Raw genomic sequence first — 18,787 nt, 5'->3', positions numbered from 1 at the left:
TAATGCCTTAATTACTACAGTTTTAGTAGGTCAACATATTTTATAATGTAAATTCTCCAGTCTGGTTTTTTAAATTCAAGATTACCTGGGGTTTTCTTGATTTTTTTATATGTTCATTATAGCATATACTAGGATTGGTAATACACTGATGAGATTTTGAGTGAAATTATGTTGGAAATGCAGATCAATTTTGAGAGAATATTCTAATGAACATCTCTTAGTAATGCAATCCATTCACTTAAGACTTACTATATTCAGTAAAGTTTTATAGATTTTCATATCATTGTCAGATTTATTTCTAAATCTGAAGCTGATTTGTATAGTACCAAAAAGGATATCCTTTAATTTTATTTTATAATTTCTGTTCTAATAAATATTTTAAATTTTTACTTGGATTCAGAATTCTTGCTGAATTCATTTATTAATTCTAATATTTGATTCTTTGGGCTTTCTATCTGCACATCAAGTTTTCTGCAAATAATCTCAGCTATATTTCTTCCTTCTCAAATGATTTTGTCAGTTCTTGTTTTCAAATTGTGTGAAAATCCCAATGTCATATTGAATAAAAATAATAATGAACAACTTTTTTCATGCCATACTTCAAATAGGGGAACATCAATAGTTCATGATTAATTAAGACATTTGCTACAGAAATTTGTAGCTATTCTTTATCAGATTAAGGACACCTTTTTTCATATGATGCTAAAAATTTCAAATTACAGTAGTCCTTTCTTATTAGCAATTTTGCTTTCCATGGTATCAGTTACATGTAATCAACTGAGATCTGAAAAAATTAATGGAAAATTTCTGAAATAAACAATTAATAAGTTTTAAATTGCAAGCCATTCTGAGTAGTATGATGAAATCTCAGGCAGTCCTGCTCTGTCTGGCTCAGCATGTGAGTCAGCCCTTTGTCTAGTGTATCCAAGCTGTAAACACTCCCCACAGGTTACCCACTGAGTAGCCAGCTCAGTTACCAGATCAACTGTATTTTTTTTTTTTTTAGTGCTTTTGTTCAAGTACCCTTTATTTTACTTAGTAATGACCCCACAGAGCAAGAATAGTGATGCTGACAATTTAGATATGCCAAAGAGTTAGCCATAAAGTGCTTCCTAGAGAGGACAAGGTGAAATTTTTGACTTAGTAAAAACATAAATAAATAAATGTATACTGAGGCTGCTAAGATCTATGGTTAGAATGAATCTTCTATCCATAAAATTGTGAAGAAGAAAAAAGAAATTTTTACGTATATAGGATTCAGTTCTATCCGTGGTTTCAGGCATCCACTGGGGATCTTGGAAAGTATCCTCTGTGAATAAATGGGGACTCCTACATATAACTAGGGGCATTAAATTTCAAATTAGGTTAAATAATGCTATCTCTGCTGTACCTGAATCATTTCCAAGGAAATATGCAGGCACAGATCATTTGAAGAGAATGTTTCCAGATAAACAACTTCTATGTCTTCTTTTCCCTAAAGTGACTGCCTAATCTATATTTTTAAATGCATACATAGAGTTCTACATGCATACATAAATACATAAATGCATATATGCATGCCTACCTACACATAAACACATACATACATATATATGTACCTATCCACATATATACATAAAAATATTTCTCACCCATCTAGAATGTAAATAGATGCAAAGAAAAAAGACATTTAAATTTTGATGTCTCAAAGAAGAACAGACCACTGGGGTCGACTAGAAGGTGAAGGGTAGGAGGAGACAGAGGAGCAGAAAATATAACTATTGGGTGTTGGGTTTAATACTTGGGTTATGAAATAACCTGTACAACAAACCCCCATGACGCTAGTTTACCTATGTAGCAACCTTCACGTGTACACCCGAATCTAAAATAAAAGTTAAAAGAAATGGTGTCCAAGAGGTCTCCTTTAATAAAGGCATTTCCCTGCCTAATACGTTTTCTGAATTAAGGTGAAGCTTGACTTTTTGAGTGATGTGTCTGTGTTCATGTTTTTATACTCTCAGTTACATCATAGACTAGTGTGTATTAGTCCATTCTCATGCTGCTAATAAAGATATAATCGAGACAGTGAATTAATAGAAAAAAAAAGAGGTTTAATTGACCCACAGTTCAGCATGGCTGAGGAGGCCTCAGGAAACTTACAATCATGGCAAAAGACACCTCTTTACAAAAGACACCTCTTTACAGGGCGGCAGGAAAAAGAATGCGTGCCAGCAGGGGAAATGCCAGATGCTTACAAAGCCATCAGGTCTCATGAAAATTCACTATCACAAGAACAGCATGGGGAAAACAGCCCCCATGATTCAATTACCTCCCACCTAGTCTCTTCTGTGACATGTGGGGATTACAGGGATTACAATTCAAGATGAGATTTGGGTGAGGACACAGCCAAACCATATCAATTAGGGTAAGAGCAATAGTAATTTTTGCTTAAGAACCGTGCCTCCACTATCTATCAAATATTGCAAAGAATTCATGGCTCCCCAGAAGGAGTCCCAAGGGAGCAAAGCAAATACAGCCTCATTAAATAATACTGAAAGGGACAGGACTTTATCTTATCCAGGTATGAAACGCAGGGCAAGGTTACACGCCTTCTGTATGTATAGTAATTTATCTCTCTAGTTTATTGTCTAATCGTCTGTATTGGTTTGTTGGGTCAGCTTTTACAAAATAACAAACTGGTTGGCTTCAAAGAACAAATTTATTATCTCACAGTTTGGGGGGTTGTAAGTTCAAAATTATGGTGGCAGCAGGGCCATGTTCTTTCTAAAGACAGAAGATAAAAATACTTTATTGCCTCTTCTTAGCTTTTGGTGGTTGCCACTTCAAATCTCTGCCTCTATCTTTTCATGGCCTTCTTGCCTGTGTTCATGTCTGTGTATCTGCACATGGCATTCTCTGCTCTTTATGTCTCCTATAATGGCACCAATCATTGGATTAGGGTAGACGTTAATCCAGTCTGACCTCATCCTAACTTGATTACACCTGAAAGGACCTCATTTCACAATAAGGTTACATTCACAGTTACCAGAGGTTAGGACTTGAGGTATCATTTTGGGAAACACAATTTAATCAATCTATGCATCTGTCTATCATGTTTACCAAATCTCCTTAATATTATAATTAGAAAGAAATAGGTGTGTGCCTCAGAATCTTTAGAGAAAAAATTACTGTCATATTACTTTATGTTTACCATAGAAAATAATTTTAAATTGTGCATTTCCTCTAGATCTTGGGAGACACTATTCTTTTTCCAGTAGTTTCAAATTTATTTATAGAATCTATACTTGCCTTTTTAACACTGACAATAAAACTTTATGCATTTATAGTATGCACCTTTATCTTTTGAAATATGTATACACTGTGGAATAAGTCAAGCTCCTTAACATGTCACATACTTCACATACTTAATAGTTATTAGTGATGAGATCACTTAAAATTTACTTATGTTCCTTTGACTGATGGCAAATCAATCTAGGCCCTAAGTTTCCTTTACCCAGTTTTTGAGGAGTTTCTTAGTCTCTTCTCTATTCTCCAATCCTTTTTTATCTAGTATGGTTTAAATTATGGTCTTTATATTCACATTTAGTTATAATACAGATATTAATGACTTATACCAACTAAATTTCTATATCTAAAAGTAATTCAGTATATTGAGGAGGAACACAATGGGGCAAGCTCCTTTCAAGTTGTGGTTGTTCTAGAATCAGGGATAATGTGACAACTCTTTGTTCACTAGGTTTAATATATAACACATCTAATCAGGCACAGGTCTATGCTCTTCCAAATTTCAACCCTTACAAAATTCCTTTGCTATGAATTTTTATATTAAATATACCAGGACCTGTTTTCTTATATGGCCTGCCATATTTTCATCTTGACAGCATTTTAAGAAATGTAATAAGAGATCTTTGGTGTAGGTATGACTCTCGCTGGCTTTTGTGCAGAAGGTTTGACACCTAAGTATTTAATCAGTGTTATGCCAGCCTTCCCCACTTAGGGGAGCTAGTGGCAAGAATTGAAGCATTTCTGAACAGCGCTGCCTTTATTTTGGTTTAGAGGATAAAGTATACATAAATTAGCTATTCAGAAACACTGATGATGCAATCAGTGGACATTAGTTTAGGTATTTTCCTGTAAAGATATTAAACAAAAAACATTGTCGATAGTTGTCTACAGAAGGATCACTGTTAAAGCTCTATTTAGATTGTAGTGATTTGCTACAACATAAATGTATCTACAATACTTTGTTCAATCTCATTTATGAAGGATTTAAAGCTGTGTACAAAAAAAGTACTTATAATATTTTAAAAACAGAAAATTGAAATAGAAAATCCAGACAAGAAAAAATATAAATATACATAGATACTGAAGACCAAGTACTTGAGAAGACAAGTATGCAGATTAGAAGAGACAACATATTTTGCAGGCCAAATTAAAACAGAATGAACTAATTTTCATAATTAAAGAAAAGTAAACCTATCTATTTTAGAGAAAACATTTTTCTAACGTTGATTTCTAAATGAAATATTTCATGTGTCACATTTTTAGAAAGGATACTGGATGATATAATGTACACTTGTCACAAACCCATCTTGAAACAGGTGCAGCAAGGGATTTCATATGGTTATTTTTTGTCATATTCTGAAATAGAAATCAAGCGAGCAGCATTTTAAAATGAAATTCTGTAAAGGATATTCTGCAAGGTGTAATATTACTTTCTGAAAACCTATAATAAATGTAGTAAGTAACCTGCCCATGGCAGGAAATGTTTACATAAAAATTGGTACAAAACAGTTATTTCCTGGCTTATTCCCACTGGCTAGATCAGTGTAACAATCTTCTGTGTTGGCCCTATTTGCTGTACCTGAACTATTGGGGATGCCACTCATACATTAACTGATCTAATGTCCAGATTACTAAAGATGGCCCTGTATTAAGCCTGTTGTCTCAGAATAATTATTAATAGTCCCTTTTCATCCTCAAAAGTGTTCAGGTCTGGATGATAAATTATATTGTCAACCTCATTCTTCATAAGAGGTTATTGTCTTAACTATCACAGTTACCAACTCAAGTAATTTTTCAGCCTTATCAATGTTAGGCACATACAGGTATCTCTTTTGCACTTACTTTTGCTATCACACCTGATACTCGGTAGCACTTCTAGTATAATGATATAATATAACAATAATAGCGTGCGCTGTGGGCAGGCAAACTGCTAGGGTTCAAATTTTGCTGTGACCACTTGTTGACTGCAAGACCTTAAGTTACTTATCCTCTCTATGACTTGATTTACTCACTTATAAAATGGGGATGAGAATGGTGCCTATTTAATTATAAAGGTGTGAAAGTTCACAAGCGGAAAGGACTAGGGATTTAGTGAGCATACAACCAGTGTGAACATTTTCCTTTGACATTCTTGGTTATACTCAATCTTCTCTCTTTTTTGAAACATTTTTCAGCTTACGTATACCTGATTTTCAGTGTCCTCTCATGTCACATCCTGAGACAGACACCCAAACTTGTTCTTCCTCAATTTAGGAGAAGCTCTCTCAGGAACTAAAGGCATTCAAGTGTAGAAAAATCTAAACTGCAGTGTGCCAGAGAGAAATATTTTATTTTTTGTTTGTGCTGATATTCATAGGAAAGTTACAATTTTAGAGAGAACTTATCATCAAAAGTAACAGCAAAACAAGGCAAAAACACAAGGTGATAACCTGAGTCAACCTACCCAAAAGGGTAAACAGGGAGATTAGAAACCAGAGGCTAGGGATCTGTAATGGAGTTTAAACATGACCCACAAAATATGGAGTCTACAGCCAACAAAAATGTATCCCAATCTTTATAGGCTGCAGAGGCTGATGCCTTTTTTCAATTTTGTGCCTCCTGGTGTTTGTCATAAATCAGACCCCTGATGAAGCCTTGGTGTGAAGGATATTAGTTCCTTTATATGTACAAATATGAGGAAAGTGAAAACTGAAAAATCATACTTCTTTGATTCTTTATGCTGTCTAGTTTAGTGCATTAACTATTGTTGATTAATAATAATGCTTACTGTTGATAAATAATACAATTGATTTGTAAAAACATAATCAAAAAGTAAAAAAACTCATATGGGAAACATTCATAACATATATAATAGAGAAGGGATAATAATTTTTTAAGTGAGGAGATGGATTTTGGAGAAAGATTACACATATATTTGGTTAGAATAAAATTATGTAACAGAAAGTTAAATTTTTTTAAAAAAAGATGACTTGTACAGATGAGTAAAAATGAAACAAAAAGAATCTTGTGAGCCAATATAAGGAAAATAAACATCATTACCCAATATAAGGCAAAACACATTGATGAAATCGTATTGCATATGTGCTCTGGCTAAAAATGGCTGAAACGCTGAGACATGGGCCTGTTCTGTCATTATCCAAGGTATAAATAATGGCAGAGGCAAAGGTAACAAAACTAGCTAAAACAAAGTCAGCTATGTAGGGGGAAAAACCGAAAATCTATTTTTTGTCATATGCAGCATATTGAAATCTTCTGTCCCTCTCGACCAGCTGTAAGAATTCCAAACGTCTTTTCTGCCAACAAGTTTTTCATATCCAAAAAGGCAGGTGACTCTGATGGTGACCTTGCTATTGAAACAAGGTAAATAGCCTGCAGCAGTGACAGGATCTTGACACTGAAGTAAAAAATCTCTCTTGTTGCAACTCTCTAAGCACTTAGCCCAATACATTGTTGCATTTGTCAATTAGACAGAAATAGCTAATTCAGTTTGGCACTGTATGAAATGTTAAAGAAACTGAAAAGAACAAGCATAAAACATAATATATAGTTTACATATTTGTCACCTCCTATTTATAATAGTCCAAGGTGACACAAACGCAAGTTATAATAGTAAAATCCCTGATGTCAGATGCAGAACTATCTCAGAGTAATTTTAGCAATAATTTAATAAATAGGTGGGAGCTCTTATTTTAAGTTGGTAAAATTGGCTCATCAACACTAATGATGCCATGCAATTTAAAAGATCCTAAAATTTTTCTGCAATTAGCAATGAATATAATTATAGTAATATTCATAAATTGGCTATTGAGTAATACTTGTCAAGAAGTATGCTAAGTACAGTCAAGCAGTAACTAAATACATTATATGGTATAAGTTAAACACTAACAAAAAGCAAGTGAGGTATATAATATTATTATTCTTTTTATAGAGTAGAAAATAGTTTTAGAGAGGCATTGTAATTACTGAATTATGCAGAGCTTGTCAGTAAGTCCCTCTATTTGAACTTAGACACAAAGAAAACATGAAATTCATTATATTGATATTACAGATCCTGAAAGTAATCAAAACAGAATCTGGCCAAACCCTTTCCTGATACAGTGGCCATATTCTGTATTTAAAAGGACAATTACAATGAAGAATTATGTTCACTTTCTTACAGGTAACTTAGTAGAGGGAAGTAAATCAGTTTTCAATATTTTGAAGACAAAATTATCAAAAAATAATATATATACACAGCGGAATTATGTATCAATTTAGTTTTCAACTTATGAAAATTTGTCTATGGGCAGGGTGACTAGAAGTTGCCAGAGAGACAGAAGAAGGGTCTACATAAAGGAAGAGCATAAGTGAAGTAATGAGTGAGAGTAAAAGAAAAACTATATATATATATATATATATATATATTTTTTTTTTTTTTTTTTTTTTTTTGAGACGGAGTCTCGCTCTGTCGCCCAGGCTGGAGTGCAGTGGCCCGAGCTCCGCACCCTGCAAGCTCCGCCTCCCGGGTTCACGCCATTCTCCTGCCTCAGCCTCCCGAGTAGCTGGGACTACAGGTGCCCGCTACCGCGCCCAGCGAATTTTTTGTATTTTTAATTGAGACGGGGTTTCACCGTGTTAGCCAGGATGGTCTCGATCTCCTGACCTCGTGATCCGCCCGTCTCGGCCTCCCAAAGTGCTGGGATTACAGGCGTGAGCCACCGCGCCCGGCCGAAAAACTATTATTTTTATTAGTAATTGGTCTACCAAATAATGTTTGGTTCAAAATAATAAAACAATGTATTCTGTGATTATAGCTTTATAGCTTATGGATACGTGAAATGAATGACAGGAATAATATAAATTATAGAAGAAGGAACTGGAAATACATTGTTACCTGTATTATAGGGTACTTGTATTATCCATGAAGTTGTACAATGTTGTTTAAAAATAGACTCGGAGTAGTTGTAAATGTATATTGCAAACTCTAAGACAAACATTTTAAAAAGTGGCAAAAAGGGCCGGGCGTGGTGGCTCACGCCTGTAATCCCAGCACTTTGGGAGGCCGAGATGGGCAGATCACGAGGTCAGGATATCGAGACTATCCTGGCTAACACGGTGAAACCCCGTCTCTACTAAAAATACAAAAAATAAGCTGGGCGTGGTGGCGGGCGCCTGTAGTCCCAGCTACCAGTAGGCTGAGGCAGGAGAATGGCGTGAACCCGGGAGGCGGAGCTTGCAGTGAGCCGAGATCGCGCCACTGCACGCCAGCCTGGGCGATAGAGCGAGACTCCTTCTCAAAAAAAAATTAAATAAATAAATAAATAAATAAAAATAAAAAGCGGCAAAAAGAAGTATAATTTACATGTTAAGGAAAGAAATTCAATCAAAATGCTCAATTGATAAATGGAAAATGAAATAAAATAGAAATACTAAAAGTTATAAAGATCATTACTGAAGTTAAAAGTATTGTATTTCAACAGTAGATTAACAGGAAGAAAAGACGTTTAAGCTAAAATACAGGTTGACAGAAAATATATTTTTTCTGAATCACAGAGGGAAAAAAAAAGATAAAATAAAGAAAAATATTCTACCAGACACATGGGAATCAGTGACAAGGCCTGACATATACATTACGGGAGCACCAGAAGAGGCAGTAGAATGAATGTGTCAATGGCAACAGTTGAAGATATACTGAAAAATTGATGGACAAAATGCCAAAGATTCATCACGCTCTTTGAACTCCAAGCAGAATAAATAGATAAGTAGAAAGGAAATCACATTTAGACAAATGCATAGCAAAACTCCAAAGGAGCAAGGAAAAAGTCTACATTTTAAAAATCAGCTTGTGAGTACCCTTTCTTTCCAATACTTGAATTTGTACTGAAAAAGCAATGAATATGTAAATCAATTTGGGAAAATAAAATAACTACAATTTTGGGCCTTCCAAACCACTAATATAATAAATTCTACTATTTATATAGGTCTCCTCTACTTTCTTTTCAAAGCAAATATTTTTAGACTGAATAAGATACACTACAAATAATATGAGGCATACAAGAGACATACAAATATTAAGAGCATGACTATTTGAGAGTAAAAGAAGGGAAAGATATACTAAAAAAGTTAAGCTCAAGGAAAAACTGATATATATTTAATACACAGAGTTAATATATCATATCAAACATATTAGATTTTAGGCTATAAAATACGACTAGTGATGAGGATAGATATTCCTAAATGATAAAAGATTAGGCAAAAAGATATTTCAACTCTCAATGTATATACAATTCATAATACAGTTTTAAAATACAAAAGCATGTAGTAACACATCAGCAGAAATGGAAGAATAGGGAATTCTAAGGGCCCATCCCCCCACAGAAACACTAATAAATTTAGCACAATCTGTCAGAATCAACTTTGTCAAGATAACCCATGTTTTAAATGTATTCCAAATTTAAAACGTCTCTTAATTTTGTATGTGTATTAAACATAGCATCACTGCTTTTGAAAAATGAAGTATAAAGAAAATTCATAGGCAGGCATGGTTACAAAACAGTCAAGTAGTACCAGACAAAAACAAGATCTGCCTTTATAGCTATAAATATAACTAAAAATGCCTTACCCCTATCTATTTCTCTCTCTCTCTCTCTCTCTCTCTCTCTCTCTCTCTCTCTCTATGTATCTATCTATCATCTAACATATCTAACTTGAAAGGTAATATTTGGAAAGAATGGCTACCTAAAGCCATATAAATTGGAAGACAAAAGACTCTCTTGTCTGTCCAGGGCAATAATAATAATGTATATTTCTTCAGAAAGCATATAAAATTTTAAATATTTTAAAACAAAACTGAATAATATTTATTTAGAAATAGTGAGTGGTGTTTCTGTGGAAGAACAGGCCCCTGGAGCTGCCTATTCTGCTATTTTTGCTATTGTCAAGTAGGAGTTAAACCTTGGTACTCGTGGGCATAAAGATGGCAAGGAGTAGGGCACAGAAGGAAAAACTAACTACTGGGTACTATGTTCACTACCTGGGTGACAAGATCATTCATATCCCAACCCCAGCTTCATGCAATGTAACTATGTAACAAACCTGCACCTCTTTCCCTTAGATGTAAAATAAAAGTTGAAATTATATTAAAAAATTAAACTTTTATAGCAATCCAGCAATTACTGAATCAGAAATAAAAGTAAAATGTTAGAAATAACTTTTTCTTGGGGTGATTAAAATATTTTGGAATTCACATAGGTAGTAGCTATACAATATTATTAAAGCTCATAGAAATGTACACTTTAAAAGATTTAATTTTATATTATGTGAATGTAACATCAATAACAAATAATTCAAAAGCAGATATAGAACTAGTATGAGAAATAGACACATCTACAGCACACTTAAATATTTTAACACACCCTACTTTTAGGAACTGAATAAAATCACCAAAAAGTGTAAAGACATTGAAATATATGTAATTTCCATCCAGCAACTGCAAAACACACATTGTTTACAAGTACAGAAAGAATACTTACCAAAATGGACTATATCCTGGGCCTTAAGTTTAGTCAGAAAAAATTTAAATTAGTAAAATATACAGAAAATATGTTTCTGACCACAGCAGAATCATACCAGCAATCCCATTACTGGTACATACCTAAAGGAATATACATTGTTCTATTACAAAGATACATTCACATGTATGTTCATTGTAGCACTATTCACAATAGCAAAGACATGGAATCAACCTAAATGCCCATCAGTGATAGGCTGGATAAAGAAAATGTGGTATATATACACCATGGAATACTATACCTCCATAAAAAGGAACGAGATCATGTCCTTTTCAGGGACATGGATGGAGCTGGAGGCCATTATGGTTAGCAAACTAACACAGGAACAGAAAGACAAATACTGCATGTTCTTACAAGTGGGAGCTGAATGATGAGAACACATGGACACATGGGGAAACAACACACACTGGGACCTGTCAGATGGTTGGGAGTGGGAGGAGGAAGGTCATCAGGAAGAATATTTAATGGATGCTGGGCTTAATACCTGGGTGATGGGATGATCTGTGCAGCAAACAAGCATGGTACACGTTTACCTATGCAACAAAACTGCACATCCTACATCCTGCACATGTACCCCTGAACTTTAAAGTTGGAAATTAAATAAAAAAAGAAAATCCTCAAATATTCCTCTCTCCAGATGTATAATGACAGGCTGATTATCTGTAATCTGAATTTCTATCTGTCTTCAACTCAAGAAACTAAAAAAAAAAAAATTTAAGAAAGTGGAAGAAAAAAACAAAAATAAATGAAGAAAGCAATGAAATAGACAAGAAAAAATACAGTAGAAATCTAAGAAACTAAATCTTGTTTTTTTAAATAATAAAATTGACATATATTTAGAAACAGGTTAAGTAAAAGTACTAAGAAGACAAAACATATCAACAAAAAGGAGTAAATGAAAGTTATTACAGGGGTTTTGAAAAAAATAATAAGTTAAAAAAAGACTATTGTGACATATGCAGCAGCAATAATGTTGAAAATTCATATTGATAGCACAAAGGTTTAATTAACTAAAAATATATATTTGTGTATTTAATTAACCAAAGATGTATGTGTGTAGGTATGTGTGTAGTATATCATTTGTAATAAATATTTATATGTTTGTTTCTATTTTTGAAGCTATATAGTTTTTTCTATTTATATTGTCATATACTTTCCAATACTTGAACTTTTCAATACTGTTTTCTAGAACTCCAGAAATATTTTTCACAGGTTTATATATAAAAAAGCATATAAAACACCTCCTTTAGAGACTTATTATCAAACTTAATCTAGTAGTTAACATAAATATATTTAAATAAAAGCTGTCTTTAATTTAAAGGGCCACCAAAAGCTATCTTTACAAACTAGAAAATCGTATCATTTACATAGAAATGTACAAATAGCTGTTGACATTTAGAATTTTTTGATTTAATACAACTTACATATTTACCACATTATTAATAGTTTCTATATCAAATAAAGCAACCCTAAATTAAAAATCAAAATTAAAAATTGTCAACAGTGGCTCAAAACCCAGTATAAAATTTAAACGTTGCTTAAATTTATGATTGCTTTTTGTTCTATATGAATTTTGTTCAATTAAATTTTAAAATAGCTTTATTTACTTCACTAAATACAGTTTATGCAATGTAGATTAACACCATATTAGCAGTATTTGAAATAAGAAGCCATGATGATTAAACTGTTAACATTATTTAAATATACCCTATGAACAAACACACTCCAATGGTCATAACATGTATTGATGGGATATTAACAATTGTAAAACCTTAAAAGTGTATAGATAGTATATCTTTCAACAACTAACAGTTGTTTTTAAATTATTTAAAAGGCCAACATGAAATACCACAAAATTATCCTTGAATGTTCCTGATAATCTTTTAGGTTCATTAACATTTGAACCAATTACTCCCACTTTTAATCCATTAGCTTTTGATCCTAGCGCTGAGACCTGCAGGTGATATTCATTAATTTAAAGGCATGAAAGAAACCTTTCTTCTCTTAGAGCCAGCCCACTCCCTCCCACTCCACACAACTCCTTTCCCCAAAGGGAGTATCCTTTCCATTAAAGCTAAGTGGATCCTAGCTTCCTATGGCTGTACCTATATTTCCCTAAATAACTGGTGATAATAGCAAAGTAATGTGAGGGAGTAGGATATTACCGTAACCTCCTAGTTATCTAATCTATAATATTTTGTTTTTACTACTTATCTATTAAACATTTTTTAAAAGAAACAAGTCAGTCCATAACAATCTTCTGCTATAATCAATTTTGTCAGTGTTTACAGAATGCAATATAATGACCCAAAGGTTATATACTAACAAAGAGTGGGATGAAGTGCCATTATCTATTATATTTTATGATATTCATTGATATTCACTAATCTATCCTATAACCATTTAAATATACCAATAACATGTGACCAGGACTCTAATCTTTATATGTGGTGATTGGTGTTCTAGTGAGCACAATTAATTTTGCTACTTAAGTTTGTGTAAAACAAATGGTAAATAGGATTTCTTTCTGGTCATGCTTCTAAAAGCATATATTTAATTCTTGTATAGGTTTAGATGACAGCAAGTGTTTTCTTAATATTTTATAAACAATACATTTTATTTAAAAATATTGTCTTCATGAAACCTAAGATATATTTCCAAAATTACTTACATATCTTCTGATCACATGCTTTTATTCATTAATTTTAATAATAATATCTATTCTTCTTATAGTGATGACAACATAAGGTGATTTAAAAAGTTTTGTCACATAAAGTCAGTTGAATAAATTGTTTGATTACTTGCTAGTTACTGTGCTTGTCACTGGAGACAGAAAGACAAATATAACATAATGCTCACTTATGAGTAGCTGGTACTGAGCGCTCAGCATCATCTGTGTCCCATACAAAGCAACTCTACTGTTTAAGTAAGGCTGCTTTGTTGTGTGCTCACAAAGATCATCTCTCTTTTCTTCAAAGCAGTTATCTCAGATGACAACTATAAATTAGTTAGCATGATTATCTAATAGCTATCAATTTTGGCAGATAAGTTCCATTAGTAGAAAAACTCATCCTTGTTCTCCAATATTCCTAGAAGTGCACAAGTTAACTGATGATTTTAAATACTCATTAAATATTTGTCAAATGAATGAATAATATACTGAGTATGTACAAAAACTCTAAGAATACATGTGAGTGTAAGTATTCCTGTACACTCAAATCCATCTCTGATAACCCAAGTGTCATCAGCCCAAGGGCAACAAAAAGTCAATATAGATATATTTATTATTATTATTAGACAAGTCCAAAAAGTAAAATATCAAAATTTAAATAGTAACTCACATTAAAATTCCATATATTGTAGCAGTTAGCATTTTGTTACTATTTTTAGGAGTTGAAATCTACATAGATTTTGGCTGACAGCTCATCGTTTCACAAACTAAGGAAAATAATAAGTTGAAACACAACACCGATTAATCACAAACACCAGGAAGTATGCCAAATATTTTACATACATTTTTCCAATTTAATCTTTATAAGATTAAATTCTGGGAGGTTCTAGGTGGTCAGTTGTAGAGAAATAAAAAGGTTTAATGATTTTTTCTTCCTTGAACAGATAACTATTTGAAGAAATTGAAGCCATTACTGCTCCATGTTGACCAAACAAGTGTGCTATTTTTAAAAAATATATTTTCTTGGATAAACCCAATGGCTTAATATCACGTGGACATTTCTAAACATATGATTCACATTTTATTACTTCTAGAAGAACTTTGTTGAAATTTCATATTTTATGTTCAAATAAATAAATGCTTCACCAAGCTTGATACTTTCACAGTACCATTTAAAATATATCATTTCATTTCTCAAGGCAGAGTATTTCAGAGGATAATTTATCAGAGAACACACATACACACACACAGTTAGACACACACTGTCTTAATATCAATACTGACATCCAGGTTCTATAATAAAATAATTTTAAGTTTCGTTATTTAAGTTACTATGAAGCATATTGGTTTAAATGTAACTTACTTGAAACATCTTATTTCCATGATAAACTAAAAAAAATTGTGTAAGTGAATTAGTAATGATCTTAGCAAGGTTTTACGTTAAAAAAGCAATGTAGATGTGGCATGAACTGATTTTTAAGATTTGAAATGTAATGCCAGACAAGAAAATTCTGGGAGCTATTTGCTAAGAAATGTTATTAATTAAAAAAAAATCACAACAAAACCTCAGGAGTAAATATTTCTCAAATAATACACTTAATAATTGTAGTAGGCATTGTAGGCTGCTGGATCATTAAACAGAAAAATTAATATACATCAGTTATATACATATTTTTCAAAGAATGAAATCATATATAAAATATGTAATTTTCCAGATAATCTTTTTCTAAATATAGCAATTGTATATCATGGTGGATTGGCAAAGTTAATCAATATGTGAATGCATTTTTCTATGTTTTATATGTGGATGTGACAGATTACAAGTAACCAAAATAAATAAAAAATTTAGTTTATAAAAATGTCAAAAGAAAGGTAAAAAGTCAATGTTACTTTGTGAAAAAGAAGGGAAAACATTAAAATTATATTTTCAAACACATTTCTGGTAAGGACTTGATTTCTTTTTAAAATAAATTGGGTGCAAAGAATTTTCTTTCATTTTTTATGCAGTGAAGATTTCAATTGAGGTAAACAAGCAATGAGATATACCATATGAATTGATTTACTTGATAAAATGAAAATTACTTCATTAAAGCAAAGAGTAAAAGTGACTAATGAGCAATTAAAAATATTTATTTAGGTCACTAAATAAATGATTTTTGATTTGATTTGATTTTAAATGATTTTTATTATCTTTTTTATTTTATTTTAAATAAAATAAATAAAAAGTTTTTATTTTAAATGATTTAATATTGTTATAAACTTTCTGAGGAAGTATTATGAATTCTTGTTATTATGGTTCTGTACAGAAAACAGAACTTTTTGTCTTCCGTTTATTTGGCTTTAGGTAGCCATGCTTTCCAGTATCACTGTTCTTAGATAATAAATAGGTAGATAAATAACTAGATACACAATAAGACATTTTAGGTGTATTTATAGCTAAAAACACAGGCATTATTTTTGTGTGCAACTAGTTTACTGTTTTGTAATCAGGCATGCTTTTGACTCTCCTTTATACATTATTTTTCAAAAGCAGTGATGATGATATGTTTAATACATATAGAAAACTAAGAGGCAGATTTGGAAGAAATTTGAAATATACATGATATTAACATATAAAATATTTTCAAGGTCAATAAATAATAACAACACTTAATTGAAAAAATAGGCAACAAAAATGCATAGGGAATTCACAGAAGAAAGTAACCAATAAAAATAAAACAAGAAGGCCAAGCACAGTGGCTCAGGCCTTTAATCCCAGCACTTTGGGAAGCTGAGGCTGGCTGATCACCTGAGGTCAGGAGTGCAAGACGAGCATGGCCAACATGGTGAAACCCTGACTCTACTAAAAATACAAAATATTATCTGGGTGTGGTGGCAGGCACCTGTAAACCCAGCTACTCAGAAGGCTGAGTTTATGTAATGTTCTCAATCATAAATATAAGAATACACTGTAGAATTTTATATAAAAATAAATATATATATTATTCAGTCTTGAAATTCTACTTCTTGGGAAATTCAACATATATGCTAATTCATAAGGCACTAATTCCTGAGAAATTTACAAACATCACTGTAATTGATTATATTAAATCCAACATTAGCCACATTAAAATGGAAGTGATCTCATGTTACTAGCTGTGTAAAATTTTTAATAGACATATAATTTAATATTATGCAAATGGTAAAATTATAACATTGAATAATATTAAATGGAAACATGCCAATCCAAACAATGCCTTATAGGAGTATATACCATGCCATGGAGATATTCTGAATAAAATATGCCTTATATAGGTATATAAAAAGTATTCAATTGTTAACTCCAACTGAGGTTATCATAACAAATAAATAAAAATGTGAATGTTGATGATGAGAGAAATAGAAGTCATAGCCAACTAAATCTTGGTTGAATTATACATCATTTACATTTTTCTTATAGTTTTTCTGTGCTTCATAAATATTTTATTATGAACATGCATCACTTTCATAATGAAGAAAATATGGCGTTTTAAAATAAATAATAAAATACAGGCTGAGAAGCAGCCTGAGAAGCAGATATGTAGCAGATCTCTTATTGCATTAATATATCATCATAGGATAAGCAGGTCTCTTATTTCATTAATATATCATCACAGCTTCATGTATAGGTTAGCTATGTTATGTCTTCTACAATTAGATGATTTAGAAAAAAGTATGTTTTAATGGGGGAAATAGCTTGTGGAGACATAAACTATTAAAAGGGAAATACATGTCATATGCTTTCTATTGTGCCTAGAACTCAAACTATCAACATATCAGAGCCTAGTATGACTCTTGGATTAACATTTCAAAATTGAACCAACAATTACCAATGGTTTAATTTTTATGAAACACAAAATATAATATTCCTTTATTCTTTTAAAATTGAGTGCATTTAATAGTCTTCAATCATTTGCCGTTTAACAATTGTGAAATATACCCAAATTCATTACAAATTCTATGAAGCCTAAGAGTCTAACATTCTTTTTAGACAAGTCTCAGGAAAAGTTTCAAGGCACTGAAAATAAATTCATTATTACCTTTATAAAAGTAGAAAATAAATAATTTTATATTTTTAGTGGACTTAGAAGACATCACATTTGAATGAGCTTTCAAATTAACCTGTGTAGTATATTTACTTTGAGATTAAATTAGATTTTTTTTTCTTTTGACAGGGAGTTGAAAACAAGGCTACAGTCCGCAAGTCATGATACCACGATAAACATTTTAAAAGAGGAAAATTTAAGAAAATCCCAGTGTATTCACCTATGAAGTGTAAAGTCATGAACAACCTGAGAACAATGCAACTATGGCACACATTTAGACGCTGTTACGAGTAACAACAAAAAAGAAATTTGCAGCGTTTGAAATTATATTCAGTGTAACTTTTTGTACTTATATACACTACTACTGTATACATTTAAAAAATTAATGTCATTAATTTCCTGTAAAAAGCGATTATTTTTAATTGGGCTAGTTTGCCTGCCAGGAAAACTTTCATGTACATTTTGTTGATTCAAATCAATAAAAATCCAGGAATAATGTGAGCTAATTATGCTTTAAAATGTGAATATAATATTTGTATCATAACAGGAGATCAATAAATGATTGTTGCCTCTGACCTCTCTTTTCCCACCCAACACACACACAGTTACATTTCCTACTTGAGCTCTGGAGTCCATTGCTGGAGACAAATTCAAACTGCAGTGTTGCCACTTCTGGCGTGTAACTTGGAAGAATTCATGTAACTCTTTGCATACCAATTTCTTCATTATAAAATAGAAGCAATAACACTTTCTCCATAATGTTATCGCGAACATTAAAAGACATAATACATAAAAATGCCTAGTACAGTACCAGGCAAGTAGTAAGCGACAGATGTTAACTATATTATCATTCTTTTTATTATTACAATCGGTATCTAATATGTCACACAACTTCCTTCTCAACTTTATTTTGTGTTGCTCATTATTACTTTCAACTAATAAAATGTCTATGTGGGCATGTATCTTCTGTTTTTAATTGAGCGTAGTAGAAATGTTAAATACTTGTTGAAAAATTGCGTAAAACTATAAGCACATTATTCACAGAAAAGGAAAATCAACTATTAGTGTTCCGTTCATTGAGTTAACAGGTATGGCCAATATGGAGTATGTATTATTATTTGGTCTGACAAAATGCATATTGTATAGGTTAAAAAGTAATTTAAATAAAACAAAATCTGTATACATTTTTATCCAAGCTCAATCTATGTATGTGTAAA

The 18,787-nt window shown here is 31.9% G+C and overlaps 1 long non-coding RNA gene across 1 annotated transcript in view; it reads left to right on the top strand.

The window, feature by feature from the left end:
- LOC107973727 (uncharacterized) overlaps positions 1-18,530 on the top strand; it is a 31,673-nt gene extending 13,143 nt beyond the window's left edge. Inside the window, exon 4 of the long non-coding RNA XR_001716120.4 lies at positions 17,700-18,530. This is a non-coding gene — a long non-coding RNA (uncharacterized LOC107973727). The remainder of the gene's footprint in view (positions 1-17,699) is intronic.
- Positions 18,531-18,787: the final 257 nt, after the last annotated feature.

The sequence above is a fragment of the Pan troglodytes genome, chromosome 13 (assembly GCF_028858775.2).
Source record: "Pan troglodytes isolate AG18354 chromosome 13, NHGRI_mPanTro3-v2.0_pri, whole genome shotgun sequence".
Lineage (NCBI taxonomy): Eukaryota > Metazoa > Chordata > Mammalia > Primates > Hominidae > Pan > Pan troglodytes.
The sequence above is the reverse complement of the archived record's forward strand: the minus strand, read 5'-3'. Positions and strand labels throughout refer to the sequence as shown.